This window comes from Cupressus sempervirens, chromosome 4, assembly GCF_028749045.1.
Source record: "Cupressus sempervirens isolate cs-2001-9-10 chromosome 4, ASM2874904v1, whole genome shotgun sequence".
NCBI lineage: Eukaryota > Viridiplantae > Streptophyta > Pinopsida > Cupressales > Cupressaceae > Cupressus > Cupressus sempervirens.
Window position 1 is genome coordinate 515,005,589 of NC_143121.1, and position 17,265 is coordinate 515,022,853.

The following is a 17,265-nucleotide window of genomic DNA, read 5'->3' on the forward strand; positions in this document are numbered from 1 at the left end:
AAGTTCTACGGGTTCATGTTTTAACTATTGATTCACTCCCCCCCCCCCCCCCCCCCCAAAAGTTTACCTTTCCTATTTGTAATTCCAACAAATGGAAAGTTCTCAATATTACACCCCAGAATAGTTGTAATCCTCCTCTATTTGTCCTCAAGTGTGTTGATAAAAAACAACAAACTTTTACTCTAGTTGATTAGTTTGCATGTAGCCTTTCATAGTAGTTAAGTAGATCCCTAAGAATATTAGCTTCCTTGATGGTGGCAGCCCCTCCCAAAATAGTATCATCAACCAATTTCTGATGGGAAAATTTATTAGAATTCAAAGACAATTTAACCCCAACAAGTTCATTGGAGTTAATTCTCAATAAGATAAGTTTCTCTAAACATTTGACTGCTATGATGAGCAAGATAGGAGAGAGAGGGTCTCCTTGTCTTAGACCTCTGGTTGGTTTAAGAAAAGAACTAGGAGTGCCATTCACCAAAATAGCCATAAAAAAAAAAGGAAATTAATTGAGAAATGATTCTACATACCTTGTTATTGAATCCAAAGGCTTCCAAAACCTTTAGCAAAAAATCTAGATCCACCCTATCATAAACTTTGGATAGATCCAATTTGAGTAAGAATCCTTATTTCTTAGCAGCATCTAGGGAGTGGATAACTTCATACCATCATAATGCAATCCAAAATTTGCCTACTAGGAGTGAATCTATATTGTTCAGGAGAAATTAAGATTGGCAAACTTTCTAGCATTCTCAGAGTGAGAACCCTACAAATAATCCTGTAGAAGGAATAGCAGAGACTTATAGGTCAAAATTTGTCCAAGTCTTAACCCCAAGAACTTTAGGAATTAGGACCAAAAAAGTAGTGTACATAGTGGAATCGCATATTCATGAGACCTTGGTGTAGAGAACAATCAGAATAACAAATGAACTAATCTAGACCCAAGAAAACATTGCCAAATAACAACTCTATGAACATGTAATATTTCCCAAACTATAACTGCTAAAATTGCTCTTAGGCCAGCATCTTAGTGACAATTCTAGAATGGGAATATGTTATTAAATGTAGATCTATGAATGTTTATATGATATCTATATGAAAATGCAAGATAAGTGTATGCATAAGACTAAACAATGCCAAGTAATGCTAAATAGATACTAAAATGATGCTAGAATGACACTAAAATGACATTAAATCTCTAAAATAATGATGCTAAATGGATGATCAACATGAGAGCTCTAATGTGTCTATAATATAGATGCATAAAACTTGGGTTCCTTTGCTCTTGATTTTCCTTTCTATTTATAGGATTTTAGAAGGGGGTTGGGGTAAAGATCTAGGGTTTGACTTTTACTTGGGGTAATGGTCAAACTGAAAATATCTCATAAGACCCCATGAGGAACAGTCCAATAGACTTGGTTTGTGAGGGGTAATGGTGAAACTAAAAAATATCTCATAAGACCCCATGAGGAACAGTCCAATAAACTTGGTTTGTGAGGATAAATAGGGATTTTCAATTATTTTAAATTTCAAAAAGAGTGGGTTTCACCTTTTGAGAGGATAAATGTTTTTTGTTGATTTATTAAATGTTGCATTTAATTTCAAATTTTATCTTTACCTTTTTCCTTTTTTATTTCATTTTATTTGATTTTATGAATTGGTTTTCCTCTTTTAAAAGTGATTTTGGTCTTATTGAATTTGATGAAAGGTTTAAGTGATTAATCAATTAACCACTCAAATAACTTGATGTTTGTAGTTGATTTGAAAGTTCATTAATTTTCCTCATTTTATCTGATTTTGTCTTTAATTTTTGTTGTTTGATCAAAATTCTCATTGTTTTAGATCTTTGACCATTTTAGGGTGTCTATGAATACCTCTCTTTGAGCTAATATGCAAAGTATATTAGTTTAAAGAATGTCTCAATTTTCTAAATTTTAGCCAAATTCTGATGATTGAGTGTCTAGTGACTAATGCTTTGTTGATTTGATATTGATACGATGTCTGATTGTAGGTGATTTGATGTCTGATGTTGATGCAATGTCTAGTTTTGATAATGTGATGTTTACAATCCTTAATTTAGAATAGTTTTCTTGGATTCCCCTGTTTATTTGATTGATGTTGAAATTTGGCTAGGGTAGAACATTTTTTGTTTTTGAATATTTTTTTTATGCCCTAGTTAGATATAGGTATATTGCCCCCTCATAAATTAAATTGGAAACAATAATTTGCAATAGATGGAGATTCCAATTTTATTTCTACAAAAAATATTGATGTTAAAGATTGATGGGAAATTGGGTTGTAAGGATGTCATTAAATGGGATGCAACAATGGGTCTAAAGGTGAGTTCAAAAAAATGGGTCTAAAGGCATTAAATAGGATGAACAATGTTCAAAAATGTTATAAAATGCCCCAAGTAAGGGTTAAATAGGTAAAAGGACCTTTTACCTATTTCATTTTTACATGCCCTTTTAAGCTATGAGCCGACGAAGATGGTGGTCTCATTATGAGAGCATAGATTCGAGTGGGGCTATAGATATGAGTGTCTAGCTGACTATGGTGCCTCGACAAGTCATCAAGAACCTCCATGATTGTGAACTTTTGAAATTTTGTAGGAAAGTTGAGGTGCTTGTGTGATTTTAAACCATAAATGCTAGGTTTGCATGATTTAGCACATTCAATGATTTTTGTAGCACGTCCATAGCATGTAGTAGTGCATTCGAGTTTGGAAATAACACTTTTATGGGAACCCTGAGTTAAAAAAATAGTGCAAGACATAAAATTGTAGTGCATACACCTAGGATTATAGCGCTTTGACCTATTATAGCATATACATATTGACTTATAGCACATACACTGGGAGAAATAGCACATTTGATTTTTGGTTTGAATTGCACATGGTGATGAACATATATTTGTAAATTATGAGTCTTGTACTGCATATGTGATGTTCCATAGCACATCTATATAGTGTAGTGCATCTGTGTGATGGATTAGTGCATATGAGGGAGTCCACAGTGCTTTCAAGTTTGATAGCACATCTGATATATGTAATAGCACATATTGTTAATTGAGTAGTGTTGTTGCCACTCATAGTGCATCCATGTGATGAAATAGTGCACACGACTAACAACATAGTGCTTTTGATTGTCATAGCACATACACCTAATGTAATAGTAAATACAATGTATGAAATAGTGTGAGGTAACCTTGTAGTGCATTCATTGCATTTAATAGCATATTTGATCAATGTAGGGTTTGTTGAGTAGCGAAGTGTCCAGATAGGAAGGTGTGAGCATGTGAGGAATGATCAAAGTCTAAGACAAAATTTTGATGGTTAATGGATAATATAAGGTTGATGTCAGCCTGTAAACTTGTTCATAGAATGAACCAAAATAGTAGGGTTGTGTAGGAAGAAGATAATCCCAAACATGTTATAAAAAATGTTGAAGTTTTCTTTGAGACTAACAATGATTTGTAGTGAATAACCAATAACAGAGGGAGAGCAAGCAGGAGAGGAGGAGCTCAAAATTAAAATGCAAAGGGAAGCAAGAAGGTACAGGATGGAGTTGGATTTTCTAGAAATGGAGGTCAATAAGGAATGACTAATGGAAATTGTCAATAGGATTTTGATCGTGATGGTGTCGATGTGCCTAGAGACCCGAGGGGTTCCGGTCATGCAGTTTTTGATCCATTTCAAATAGTCTATGCAAAAAAATGGCCAGATTTGTTTGGCATCAAACCAATTGGTAAGTCCATTCTACCCCCTATGAAAAACATTTTGAATGTTGTGCTATGTTCTTTTGGGTTAGAGATCCCAAACCAAATCATTGATTTGAATATCTCTCAAATAGATAATACACTCATTGGGTGATTCTTGGTGAATGTTGAGCTAGGTTCTTTTGGGTTAGAGATCCTAGACCAAATCATTGATTTGAATATCTCTCAAATGGATAATACATTCATTGGGTGATTCTTGGGAGCTAGACCAAATATTGAGATTGCTAGGGCCTTTGTAAAGAGCAAGTGGGTTCTAAAAGGGCAAGTTGATGTGGTTGCAATGTCCAAAGGAAGTTTGGCTTTCTATTTCCCATGTGATGAAGATCGTAGAAATATTTTGTGTAGTGGACCGTGGCTAATTGGGAAGAACACTGTGATCCTGCATAAATGGCAACCAAATCTAAGCATGCTGGATGAAATGACAGTTCAAGCACCAGTTCGGATGAAACTACCAAGTATGCCCTTGGAATTATGGGTGGAAGATGTTTTTCAAGGCATCATAAACACTTTTGGAGAGCTTCTTTCTATGAACCCAATTATGGTTTCAAGGAAACAGCTTACATATGCAAGAATTAGTGTTGTTGTCATTCAAGGTGTGGATATGCCTAAATGCATTACACCACAGTCAAAGCTAGGGACATGGGTGTAGAAGATTGAATATGAGTCTATCCCGATTGTATGTTTCCATTACAAAATAACTGGACACTGGACAAAGAAATGCCCTAGCAAAGCTAATCTACCTAAGAAGTTTAAGAAAGAATGGGTCAAAAAGGGCATCAAGGATTTTGATCTTAAGGGCCATACCCTAAAAAATAATGAGCAGAACAGTGATACTAGTAGCAATGATCAGAAGTTGGATGAGAAAAAGAGTGATTCTAGCAGTAATGACTAGAATTTGGAAGAGCTGAAGAAAAATGATAATGATAATGGAGACCCATCCTTGATAGTTTAAGGCCTGGGTTTGAATAGGGAGTATTCTATGGCAACCTCTCAGATTGTGAAGGATAGGTATGATGAGGAAGCCTAAAGTAGAATAGAAAATACATTAGTTGATAAAGGGATCTATGGCATGAGCATTATTAAGAGAGAAATGTTAGGTGCTAGCTATGAAAATATTGTCACTAGTAATGAGATGGACTTTTAGTATGCCCAAAAGTGTATTATTCTTGGGGCTGGTCTTTCTAAGTGCTCTCAAACTGATTCCATGATGGGAATGAAGTCACCCCAAAAGGTGGGAATACAAAATCTAAATGAGGTTAGCACCCCCCAAATGGGGGGATTTAAAAGATATTGTTCTAGCTTTATAGGGAGAGGATGAAAGTAATGGTAATGATTGGACAACCATTGTAGACAAGAAAAGAAATAAAAAGAAGAAGAGAGAGGATAACCAAAAGAGAAACAAGGAGAATGTGGTGTTTGTTATAAATATGAGGAGTAATAAAATAGGAGATGTTGGCTATACTTGCACTACGTCAGGAAGGCATTCAAATCAGAAAAAAAAAAAAAAAAAAAGCTATGGAGTCAAACCAGAATATAGTAGATGGTAGTCAAAGAACCATCCTAGAGTTGGGATCATTCCAAAAGAAATGAAGATCATCTCATGGAATGCAAGAGGGTTGAATAACCCTCACAAGCAAGATATGGTCAGGAATATGATAAGAGATAGTAAATTAGATATGTTGTTTCTTCAAGAAACTAAGATGCCTAAATACAAAGTTAAGAATCTGACTTTTTTTCAGTAATGGTAAAACCATAGGGGTTGATGTTGATGGGGCTTCTAGAGGTATAGCTATGATCTAGAATTGTAGTAATATCAAAGGGGAGATTATATCATAGAGCAATAATATAGTGAATGTTAGATGTTGGAATATCAAGGATGGTACTTCCTAGGTCCAAACTAATGTCTACGCTCCTAATACGAACTGGGGAAGAAAAGCTTTTTGGTCTAAAATATCTAACCAAAGGAGAGACTTCTTTGATGAGGAATGGATTATTATGGGAGATTTCAATACTCCTTTGAAAGAAAATGAGAAAATGGGAGGAAGCCAGCCTAATCTGGATAGCAGAATTGATCTCATGGATTTTATTGATGAACACCAGCTTCATGATATTGATTTACAAGGTATAAAATACACTTGGACAAATAGAAGATTGGAAAATGATATCATACAAGTTAGACTTGATAGGGCCCTAATAAAAAATGCTTGGTTTCAAAATTACACTTTCTCTTTATCATTTTTTTCTGAGAGCAGGGTCTGATCATTATCTTATTTCTCTTTTAGTTGATCTTGTTTCTATGAAAAGGAATTTTCCCTTTCATTTTGAAAAATTATGGACCTTACATCCTAGCTTGTAAAATATTATAAAGGAATGGTGGATGATTAAGGTTGGGGGGACAAGAGTGTCTAAAGTTGCAAAGAAGTTGAGAAATGTTGAAGATAACATTAAAAGATGGAATAAAGAAACTTTTGGTAACATTTTTTTTGTGCAAAAGGAAGATTTTGGAGGAGTTGAAAGAGATATAGAATAGTATCTAGATGAATGGTTATGATAATGTGTCTAAGGAGGATGAGGAGGTGAAATTGGTGGACTTACATGACATTATCACTAAAGAAGAGACTTTATGGAGACAACGCTCGAGAAAGTTTTTTTGAAAGAAGGAGATAGAAATATGATGTACTTTTACATGACTATTATGAAACATAGAATGGATAACCAAATTTCTAGACTAAAGGTGGTTGAGGTTATTACGAAGAGTCCAAAGGTGAAGCTACCAAGTATTTCAATGAGTTATTGAAAAAGGATATCCATCTTGATAGGGATAAGTAGAAAGATTTCCTGGATTGTATTCCTAACATCCTAAATGAAGACCAGAATACAACCCTTACTACTATTCCTTCAAAGGAGGAAATTTGGAAGGTTTTCTTTTCTTTTGAGGGGAACAAAGCATTGGGCCTAAATGATTTTCCCTTTCTTTTCTTTCATACCTATTAGCATACCATATAGGAAGATGTTATTAATGGTGTCAAGGAGTTTTTTGGTCCTAGGAAAATTTTGAAAGAGTTGAATGACACTTTAATTTCTCTAATACCCAAAAAGTAGGGGGTGGATAGTATGGATCAGTTCAAACCTATTAGTCTTTGTAACTCTTTTTATAAGATTATCTCTAAAGTTCTTACTTTAAGGATTATGACTTTTCTCCCTTCTTTGATCTTGAAATAGTAGAATGGCTTTGTGCGAGGAAGATAAATCTTGGATTCTATTATTTATGTTCATGAGATAATCCACTCTTTGATGAAATCTAACAAAGAAGGGTTCCTGTTGAAATTAGACTTATCTAAAGCCTATGATAGGGTGGACTAGGACTTTCTGAGATTAGGCCTACAAGATTTTGGTTTCAATGATAGATTCTTGGATCTCATTCATATTTTGGTCTCTTATGACACTTTCTCGGTGTTGGTTAATGGGTACCTGACTCCTTTCTTTTGAGCCTCACATGGTTTAAGACAAGGTGACCCTTTATCTCCTATTTTATCTATCTTAATTGTGGAATTCTTTGGTAGATTCATTGATAAAATGGTCCAAAAAGGTGACATTTTTGGTCTTAGACCCTCCTCTAAGGATCAATTTTGTTCTCATGAGTAATTTTTGGATGATTCTACTGTGATAGGAGAAGTTATGGTAAAAAATACTAGAAATATTAGGAAGGCTCTTGATAATTATGGGGATGCTACTGATTAGCTTATTAATTGGCTTAAAACCTCTATCTACTTCATAAATGTTAATGAGAATGGGAAAGCAAAGATCAAGAGAATTATGTGTTGTGAGGTTGGCAGTCTCCTGGAGTCTTATCTTGGTTTGCCTTTTTGCCTTGATCCCCCTGATTCCTTTTGGAGATCCTTGATAGGTAAAATTTATAACAAGCTTGTGGTTTGGAAGGAATCTCTCCTTAGCCAAGCTAGTAAGATTATTGTGTTAAAAACTACTATTCAAAACATCCCTTTGTATGCTCTTAGTGTGTTTAAGATTCCTAGGAAATATTTTGATATTATTGAGAGAATCCAAAAAAAATCCTATGGATGGCCATGGAAAAAAAAAATATTGGCTCTCATAGCCTGGGAGAAGGTTTGCAAGCCTATTAGAAAAGGGGGTTTGGTGCTAAGAAGAAATAGTAATATGAATGATTATTTACTCACTAAACCTATTTGGAGATTTTTTAATGATGATGGAGAATGAAAGAATATTTGGAATAAAAAATATAATATGGATAATGGGAGTCTTCACCATTTTTTTTACAATGACAATGTTCAAGGTGGATCCATAATTTGGAAAAATGCTCAAAAAAACAAACAGATGGTTAATAAGGGGGTGATATGGAAAGTGGCAATGGTGAGACTATCTAATTTTGGGATGCTATCTAGGTGTTGGATCACCCTCTTAGTACTGATCAGCATTGGAATGGCTATATAATGCAATGTAAGATGGATTTTGATACTTATGTTGTTGATTATTGGGAAGATGGTAAATGGATGGACTTTTCTAGAGTGGATTTATCTCTCAAGGATCTAAACATAATATTGAATGTTGTCTTTTTATTTGATGAGGAGGATTCTCTTGTTTGGAAGCTTAATCCCAATGGATTGTTCTCAGTTTCCTCTCTATATGTTTAGAATTTTGAAGATTATCATGAACCTTGCTAGGGAAAAGCCTAATTCAAGGGTATGATCCTTAAAGTTAGCATTTTTTTGGATTTTATTGCAGGGTAAAATTCTCACCACAGACAATTTAAAGAAAAAAGGTTTATGCCTTGTCAACAAATGCTATCTTTGTAAGGAGGAAGAGGAATCTATTGATTGTATGACTTTACATTGTTTTTATGTAATAAAGTTATGGGATAAGTTTCTTAGGCTCTTGTATATTGAGTGGGTCTTTCCTAACAATATCAAAGATTTTTTTATAGCTTGGAAGACTCCTCACAATACTTTGATTATCAATATTTGGAACTTTTTCCTACCTCACTTTTGTTGGGGGGTTTGGAAAGAAAGGAATGATAGGGTCTTTAGAGGCAAGAAGTCAAATTCCAACTAGATATTTTACAAGATCAAGAGGGTGGTGACTAAGAATGTTAGGATGAGTAGTAAAGATCAAGAGTCTAAAGGCAACTGGGAGACTACCATCATTAAGAACTAGAAAGTGGATGGCATTCATCATCTTCACATGGAGAACAACCTTAGAACAAATGCTATATGGGATTGTCCTCATAAGGGGTGGTATAAAATCAATTTTGATGGTGCTTCAAAGGGCAACCAAGGATTGCAGGATACGAGATCATTATCAAAGATGAAAAAGGTTATAGTAATGGGGCTATGGTGATCCCTATAGGTAATAAAAATAATCATATAGTGGAGGCTAGTGCTGCATTACATGGTCTCTTGTTTGTTAAGAGTAAGAATCTTGAGAAAATATAGCTTGTAGGGGAGTCTTTAAACATCATCAATTGTCTTAAAAAGGTCACTACCCTGTCATGGACTATTCATAATATTATTTACAAATACATAAATTTGATTAATTCCTTTGATGAATGTGTTATTACCCATAACTCTAGAGAAGCTAATACGGTGGTTGATTGGGTTGCTAATGTGGCTTGTAAAAATGAAGATCGTATGGTATAATGGTAGTGACATCCTTGTTGAAGGCTCATCTCTGATAGAGTATGATCAGATAGGCAAAAAATAAACAAATCTAAAAAATGATTAATTTTACAATGAGGTATAATTATGAGGTGAGTTGGAAAAGATGTTTCTAGCTAGCGTACAATTATGATGTGATCATTTACTTTTTGTCACATAGTTTGTGGGTGCTTTTGGAGAATAGAAGAGATAGTTGTTTCTTTGAGGCCAAGACTATGAATTTCTTTGCATTTTCAAAGGAGGTAGGTAATTTTAGCAAGAACAAAGATATGGGTGGCAAGAAGAAGTCTGGAGTATTTTGGAAAGGAGCAAGATTATGGGCTACTTAGAAAAGCTTAAGGGTAGTAATTGCTCCATCAATAGACAGTTTTTCAAAACCTAGAAGAATAGAAGTTTTCTTGTAGGGAATCAACACATGGAGGTCACTAAGGATGTTATCGCTAAAGCTAAGGGTTTGGAAATGGAGGGGATCAATTTCTTCAATAACATGAAAGCTTTAGATAGAGTTGTTGGTGTTTTACAGATTTGGACCAAGAAAGAAAAAGGTTGGTTAAAATTAGTAACTCTTACTTTAGCCCTAAAAGTATTTCTAGACCTTGGATATTTATTTTGTTTGTTTTGATTGAGTACATTACCCTGGATGGGCACTATTCCAAAATTTATGGTCATCATTTCATGCTGGTGAACCATTTTAGGCATGGGGTTAGGATTAATTTCCCTCTATACCTCATGCAATCTTTGGATAGCACTATTCTGAGCTTACAAAAAGACCCAAATGAGGGCCATGTCTGTCATGAAGGGTTTATGACTTTAATAATGAATTTGATAAAAATGAAGAAAGTGGAAAAGCCTTGCATGAGCAGGAAGACTCTTGAGGATTATGATACAGAAGGAAGTGAGTATGAAGATGTCTATGAGGATGAGATAGATGAGGAGGAGTTCAGCAAGTGGAGAATAAGAGGAAGATTTATGCCCACCACAAGTCATCTTCTAAGAGAAGGAAAAGGAATAATGATGAGGTGGATTATGATACTGATTTTGGTATTGGTGAGGAGATTTTGGAGAAAAAAGGTAAGAAGGGTAAGGGAGAAAAATCAAATGCAGAACCTCTCTCCTGTATGGGGGCTATAGGCATTAAGGGTAAGAAGAAGATGCTCAAAGGGGATGTCAACTTGAACCTGGAAGATAACACTAAGAATGTTAATGTGAACCTGGGGGAGGAAAATATGAGATAGAGCATTGATAATAAAGATCATGGGAATGTAACTGGAGTGTTCGGCAACCCAGGTCTAATGAAGAGGGATATTGATTTCATTAAGGATCAAATGTAGGATATCTAGAGGGAGTTTGAGTATCTCAATAAAACTAGTAGGGGGGAGATAACTTTCAGGCAACACCTAGATAGACTTATTGATCTTATTGATAATGGTGAAGATATAAAAAAATACGATGAAAAGAGTTCCACACCTAGAGGAGACAATCATAAATACAAACAAAATGGTGAAAGATATGTAGAATAGGGTTGATAAGTTAGGTACCAGAGTCATGGGTATTGAGAAAATAATGAAAAAGATTGTTGAATAGAGTTTCTTGATTTTAAAGGCCATTGTAGAATATATTAAGATTCTTTTGGAGAAGATGGAATAGGGGAGAAAGGACCATGGCAATAAGGAGCTGAGGGATGATCAAGGACCTAGTAAATGTACTAGGGCAAGTTCAAAGAAACCTGAGGCTATGGAAGATAAAGAGCTTGATGAGCTAAGGGCTTCTATAGCTAAAATGAACATTCTGGTTGATCAAGTTGTGGACCTATTGAATAATTTCTAGTTGTTCTTTTGTTGTCTTTCTTTGGTTTTTTTTTTTTGTCTCTATTGTTTGCCCTTTTGTTGAGGGTTCTTTGGTTATGGATGCTACTACTTTGGGTGTTGATGCATAGTTTCATTTGGACTTTTAATGCTTATATGCTTTGCTCTTGGTAAAAGGTTTTAGGTCCTATCAAGACCTACTTTTACTTAATCAAAACAATAGGGTTGTGTAGTCACAAAGTGATATGTAGGATCAATCAAGTGATTTTGGATAGATAGAAAAATTTTCCCCCTTAGGATATAGAGTAGGGAAAACCAACATGTCCTTCTCAAGATATAGAGTGGGAAAAATAATAGGTTCAAGATAGAACCATTAGTTGGATATCTAGATGGTTTTTTATACTGATGTAGGATAATCACTTGTGATAAAAAAACTGATGTTATTTTTTGATTGTCTAGTGAGACAGGTACGTGGGTGGAAGCTCATAGTGTGGGGATTATATATGTGGACACTAGAGTTCATTGGTAGATTATTAGCACCTAATCATCATGCTATTGATAGATGCAGGTTCACATATCTTCTTTGGATGCCTCTATTCTAGGTGAACTTAGAATTATTGGTACTAGAGGCCAAGCAGTAGCACTCAAACCACAACACCTTTCATATGCCACTTGGGGAGATGACGATTACCCCAAAGGATCTGTACAAGATTTTTAGGATCTTGACAGTGGGAGATCTAATATATTATGATCAAATAGATGATGGGAAAGCCTTCATAGATGTATTTGTAGATGATGATATTGGAGATGATAGTGTTCCACAGTTTCAAATCTTGTAGTATGAGCCCTTACCGACGGTGTTGGTTGGATTGATAGGAGGATTTTATTTTCCAAATAGGCAAGGGCACATATGTCTAGTTGGATGTGGCCACATTATTTAGGACATGATCAAGTGACCACAAATATTTTCATGGGGTAGCTACATTTTTGCCCATTTATATCATGATTTGTATTAGGTGGTATATTTAGGGGTTGCATCACTTTCAGTTGGTGTAAAGTTATTACAAATATGGACATGGGATCATCTTCCCATTACATAATCGATATGTTTGCATCAATGACCATAGGAGATGCCTTATATATATGTGTGTATTCAGGTGTGATTTTCTAGCCCCATCTAGGCAAAGATCAAGTATTGGAGACTTATGTTAGATGACTTGGATGAGGTTGTGTGGAGGCCATACAAGTTTACAAAGCCATGGATAGAGTATGATTAAGAGATGGTATACTTATTTTCTCTATAGTATTTTCTAGGTCAGATCCCCTCATTGATTAAGAGATTTTAGTTTATGAGGGTAGTTAGAAAGTTTTGTCATCGATAGGGGATGCCACAGGGATTGACACATTACGCTCAGGTGCAGGCAGAGAGACTAGTATGGGGCCCTACATTAGAGTATGAGGCATCTCAAGAGGCTTTCCTATAGATAATAGGGATGCCTTAGAGATGGTAATTGAGGGATGGAAAGGTGGATGTGAGGATGGAGGGAGACTATGCTTGGTGATTTAGAGAGCATCCATTTCTGAGATATACAGATCTGACGAAGCCGATACCTAGGATATAGGAGTAGCCAAGTGGGGGAGAGTATGTTGATGGTAAGGATGGTTGAGGGAGAGGTAAGGCTAGAGGTACAAGTAGAGTGCAAGGGAGATATGGGAGCAGAGGTAGGGCCATGGTGTTGCCATAGTAGAGAGTTCTACTACAGGGTCTAGTATAGAGGCAGATGCCAGCACAGAGACCAAGGGATGTGGGCAGTGATGGGCCTAGAGAGGTCCATGGGTGAGGCAGGATTATGATTAGAGTAGGCCAAGTAGTGGTGCAGGGCCAAGTAGGCAAGATGATGTGGGTCAGGGTAGGGAAGTTTAGACCAGGGCCATGCTATTAGATGATGTCCAATTTCTTAGGAGATAGAGACCTCAGGTGTAGGATCCTACCACAGGGGTATAGAGCTCATAGCCACAGGTATTCGTAGCTCCAATGCCACCTCCAGTTATACCTAGTGCATCATCTAAGATGGAGGCCTGTATGAGAGTCATGGAGGTGCAAATTAGCAAGTTGACAAGCATGGTGTAGGCATTCATAGCATCTATGATGACAAGGCCTCCACCTCCACCACCAAGCATAGATGGGGCAACCACTAGTCAAGTTTCCCCAATCATTCCTAAGACACAAGGTATAGGTTCAGCAGAGCAGGCTCTATGAGATGGGATGAGTGCCCCTGGTGATTAGGCACCCCCTGATTAGACACAGGCAGATGGGGTTGGAGGCTCGGTTAGTGTGACTCGAGAGTGATCTTATGTATCATTTTGTTGTGCATGTATTGGCTTATCAAACTATCATTTTTTTATGATGACCTTTTGATATATGACTATTCAAACTGAGCTTTTGGATTTGTGTTTATGTTTATGATGGATGGTATTATGCATATGTTGTTTTACTGTTATGATGTTCTTATATGTGGATGTGATATGGATTATTAATGTCTAGTGAATAAATGCTTAGTGTAGTGAAAAAAAATACGCCGATGATGAATAATGAAATGTAATGAAATGATATAATAATAAAATTAGGATAATGGAATAGATAGTAGTGTAGAGATAGAAAAATGGTTTAATGTAATGATGAAATGAGAATGAAACAATGAATGCAATGTTATAATATCATGACATGACATGATAAAAATAATGAAACAGAAGTAAGAAAATATGAGTGTGACAAGATGAAATGAATTAAGGAAAATATGTGATAAAATAATGTGACGAAATGAACATAATGTAAAATGAACAAATGAAGATGATATGATTAATTAAAAATAAGAAAATGACAAAAAATGAAAATGATATGAAAATGGAGCGAAAGAAAATGATTAGAAAATGGAATGTAATGAAATGAGTTTAATGATAGGAAAATGAAACAAATGAAATGACGAAATGGAATGAATATGAAATGATTGAAAATAGTTATAATGTAATGAGGTGAAAAATGGAAGGAAATGATAAAAATAAAGAGGTGGAAAGCAATGGTTTACTATTGGACTAGGAATGACATAGTAGGATGAAATGAAGCTGGAATGGTGATGAATTATTGAAATGAATATGAAATGGTGTAAGATGAAGAGGAGGTAATAATGAAATTAAAATGAAATGAGGATGATAGGAAAATTAGATAGTGAAATGAAAATAAAATTATGAAAATGATGAAATATAAGCAGAGGAATGAAATGAATGATGGAAAATGAAAAAATAAAAGTGATGAAAAAAATGAAAGTGATGAAAGTGATAAAAGATGATGAAATGAAAATGCAACGAGAAATAAAATTATGTGGGACAATGAAATAGATTAATGAAAAGAGAATGCAATGATTAAAATAATAAAATAAGGATGGGATAAAAATGGGATAATGAAATGAGAATGAAATGATAAAATGAATAAAATGATATAGAATAGTTGGAGATAAAAATGAGTGTAATGGGATAGATGTACAACTAAAAATTTGAGATTCAAAGGCCACAAAGAAATCTCGAGGTAGAAGTGATGAAATGAATGAGAAAGGTGAAGTCATGAATGAAATAGAACTTGATCGATGATGGAAGAAAAAGAAAGGTAATGAGAGGAAATTATGATTGGAACTTTTGAGATTTGAAGGTCACATAGTGCAATGGGTAGAATGGATATTATGGGATAATGAGGTGATGAAGTGTGATGAACCATGGTGATGTTGGGATGAAACAAAGTTCATGATACTTGAATGTTGAAAGCTCGTTGTGATGGTGGTGATGTTGTTGGTCATTTTCTGCCATGTCTCAATTTTGTTACCAATCTATTGGATGATGTTGTGTAAGTGTTCCTGTTTATTCTCCATCTGTGTGCCAACCTTTTGTTTTGTGAGGGACCCTATATGAAATGAAAACTACATGAATGTAGCTAATTGTCACATTGTGTAAAGAGATGCAAACTAAATTTCATCATTCAAGACCTAAATAAAAAGGGATATCGTACAATCACCACTAGCTCAACTATAGCAATATGAATACTTGATCTTGTCAAGAATTATCAAAGAAAACAAATAATGTACATGGGAAATATAATAACCATTAAGAATAGTCTATCACAGTAAAAGAAACATGAAGATAAGCTTAGTACACACACAAATAGACACATGTCAGATAAGGAACCTCATCTGAGATGCTATGCAAAGTTGGTTGAGGTACACATGGCCTTCCAAGTGAGAGGGGGCACTTATAAGTGGACACCAATAATGCATAAGACCAAAGGATCATGGGACCAAAATAATGAAAGCAGAAGTCAAATACAAAGTCATATTTTCATCCTGATCCCTCTAGTCAAATACATCATTGAGGTACTAGAAACACATGACAGTGAAAAAGCTAATATATGTGAACAATCATGCAGACAGTTTTGTGTAATAGTGTCAAGTTTGTTTAGTTCCTTGTGGATGAAGTGTTGAAAATAGATTGATACAAGTATGAATATGTGTTTCAATCATTGTTTTGTCACTAATGTCAAACCTATTACTTTTCGGTAAGACAATTGCTTAGATGATTTGAGTATTATCTTTTATTTGATTGATGAAGAGGATTTGATCAAATGAGATAACAAAAGCACCTAGAGGAAAGGTTGATTTATGATATGGAAAAGGAGTATAAGGATTAGTTAAGATAGTGATATTATAGTGCATTGATAATCTACTTAAGGTTGCAAAGGATGCATACACTGATTAAGTTCAGAAGAACAAGTTAAATGAAGTATGTCTACCAAGCTTAACAATTTGCATATTAGGTGTCAATCAAAGTTAGTGTAAGCTAAGTAGAAATTAGTTGGAGCTAAGCAAAGTCAATTTTAGTGTAAGTCGAGTGATACAATGTAAGTCAAGTAAATTTTAGTTGATGCCAAGCACCAGTAAATTTTAGTGCATGCCGAGTGTTTTAATAATGGATGTCGAGAAACATAGTATGTAGCAAGCATCAGAAGAAAGTTAATGTTGAGCATCAGCATTATGACAAAGATCATGAAGTTGATGAATCTGAGCTAACAAGTTTGATGTCTTGGATTGTGTGAATTGTGTGGAAGATAAGCTAGATGAGCTAGTGGCACAAAATTCAAGATGAACCATTTTGAGGTAAATTTAAAGAGGATTGAAGGAGAAGTTTCTAGAAGGGAATAAAATGAGATGATGGGTAGATTCATTGAATACTGCCTAATCCAACCTAACCCTAAAATGAACAAAGGAGGATGAACGAAAAAAGATCTAATTTTCTATTTATAGAGATGATTGGTCAGAAGTAAAGGTTGTCATGTGTGAGAACCTAAGGAAGACAAGGAATCTAGGGTATTGCTTCATTCAGTGACCTAAGAGAAAAGTCTGCATTGGCAAGTAAAGCAAGAAGGCTTAAGGGTATGGATGTTTGAAGGGTGAACAAGTTGTCAAAGCTGAAGTGTGTGAAAGCCAAGTAGAATGGAGGACTAAAATAGAGATTTGTAATCTGCAAGTGTGTTGTAAGTTGTTATCAGATCAAGCCTTATTATTACTTTCTAATCATTGTATCAATCTAGGGTAAATCCTTTGGATTAAGGTTGACCTAACAGTCATTTGTAATTCCTTTGACTAGGTGACATTACAAGTAAATGATCTAAAGTCCTATAACAAGGCTCACTCCTAATAGGATGATTGAAATCCTTTAACCAAGTCACATTTAACAATGTGCATTGTAACCTTTAACAAGGTTAGCCTTTCATAGGGCATAACTTCAGAAGAGTGAGAATGAGTAGCACATTACTGGTAGTTTTTCCCATATTAGGCTTCCATGTTAAATCATTGTGTCAAATGTGTTATTGAATCTATTATGTTTCATGCTTACATTTCTGCAAAGTTGATTTGATAATAACCTACAAGTTTAAGTGATTATATGATCTAATT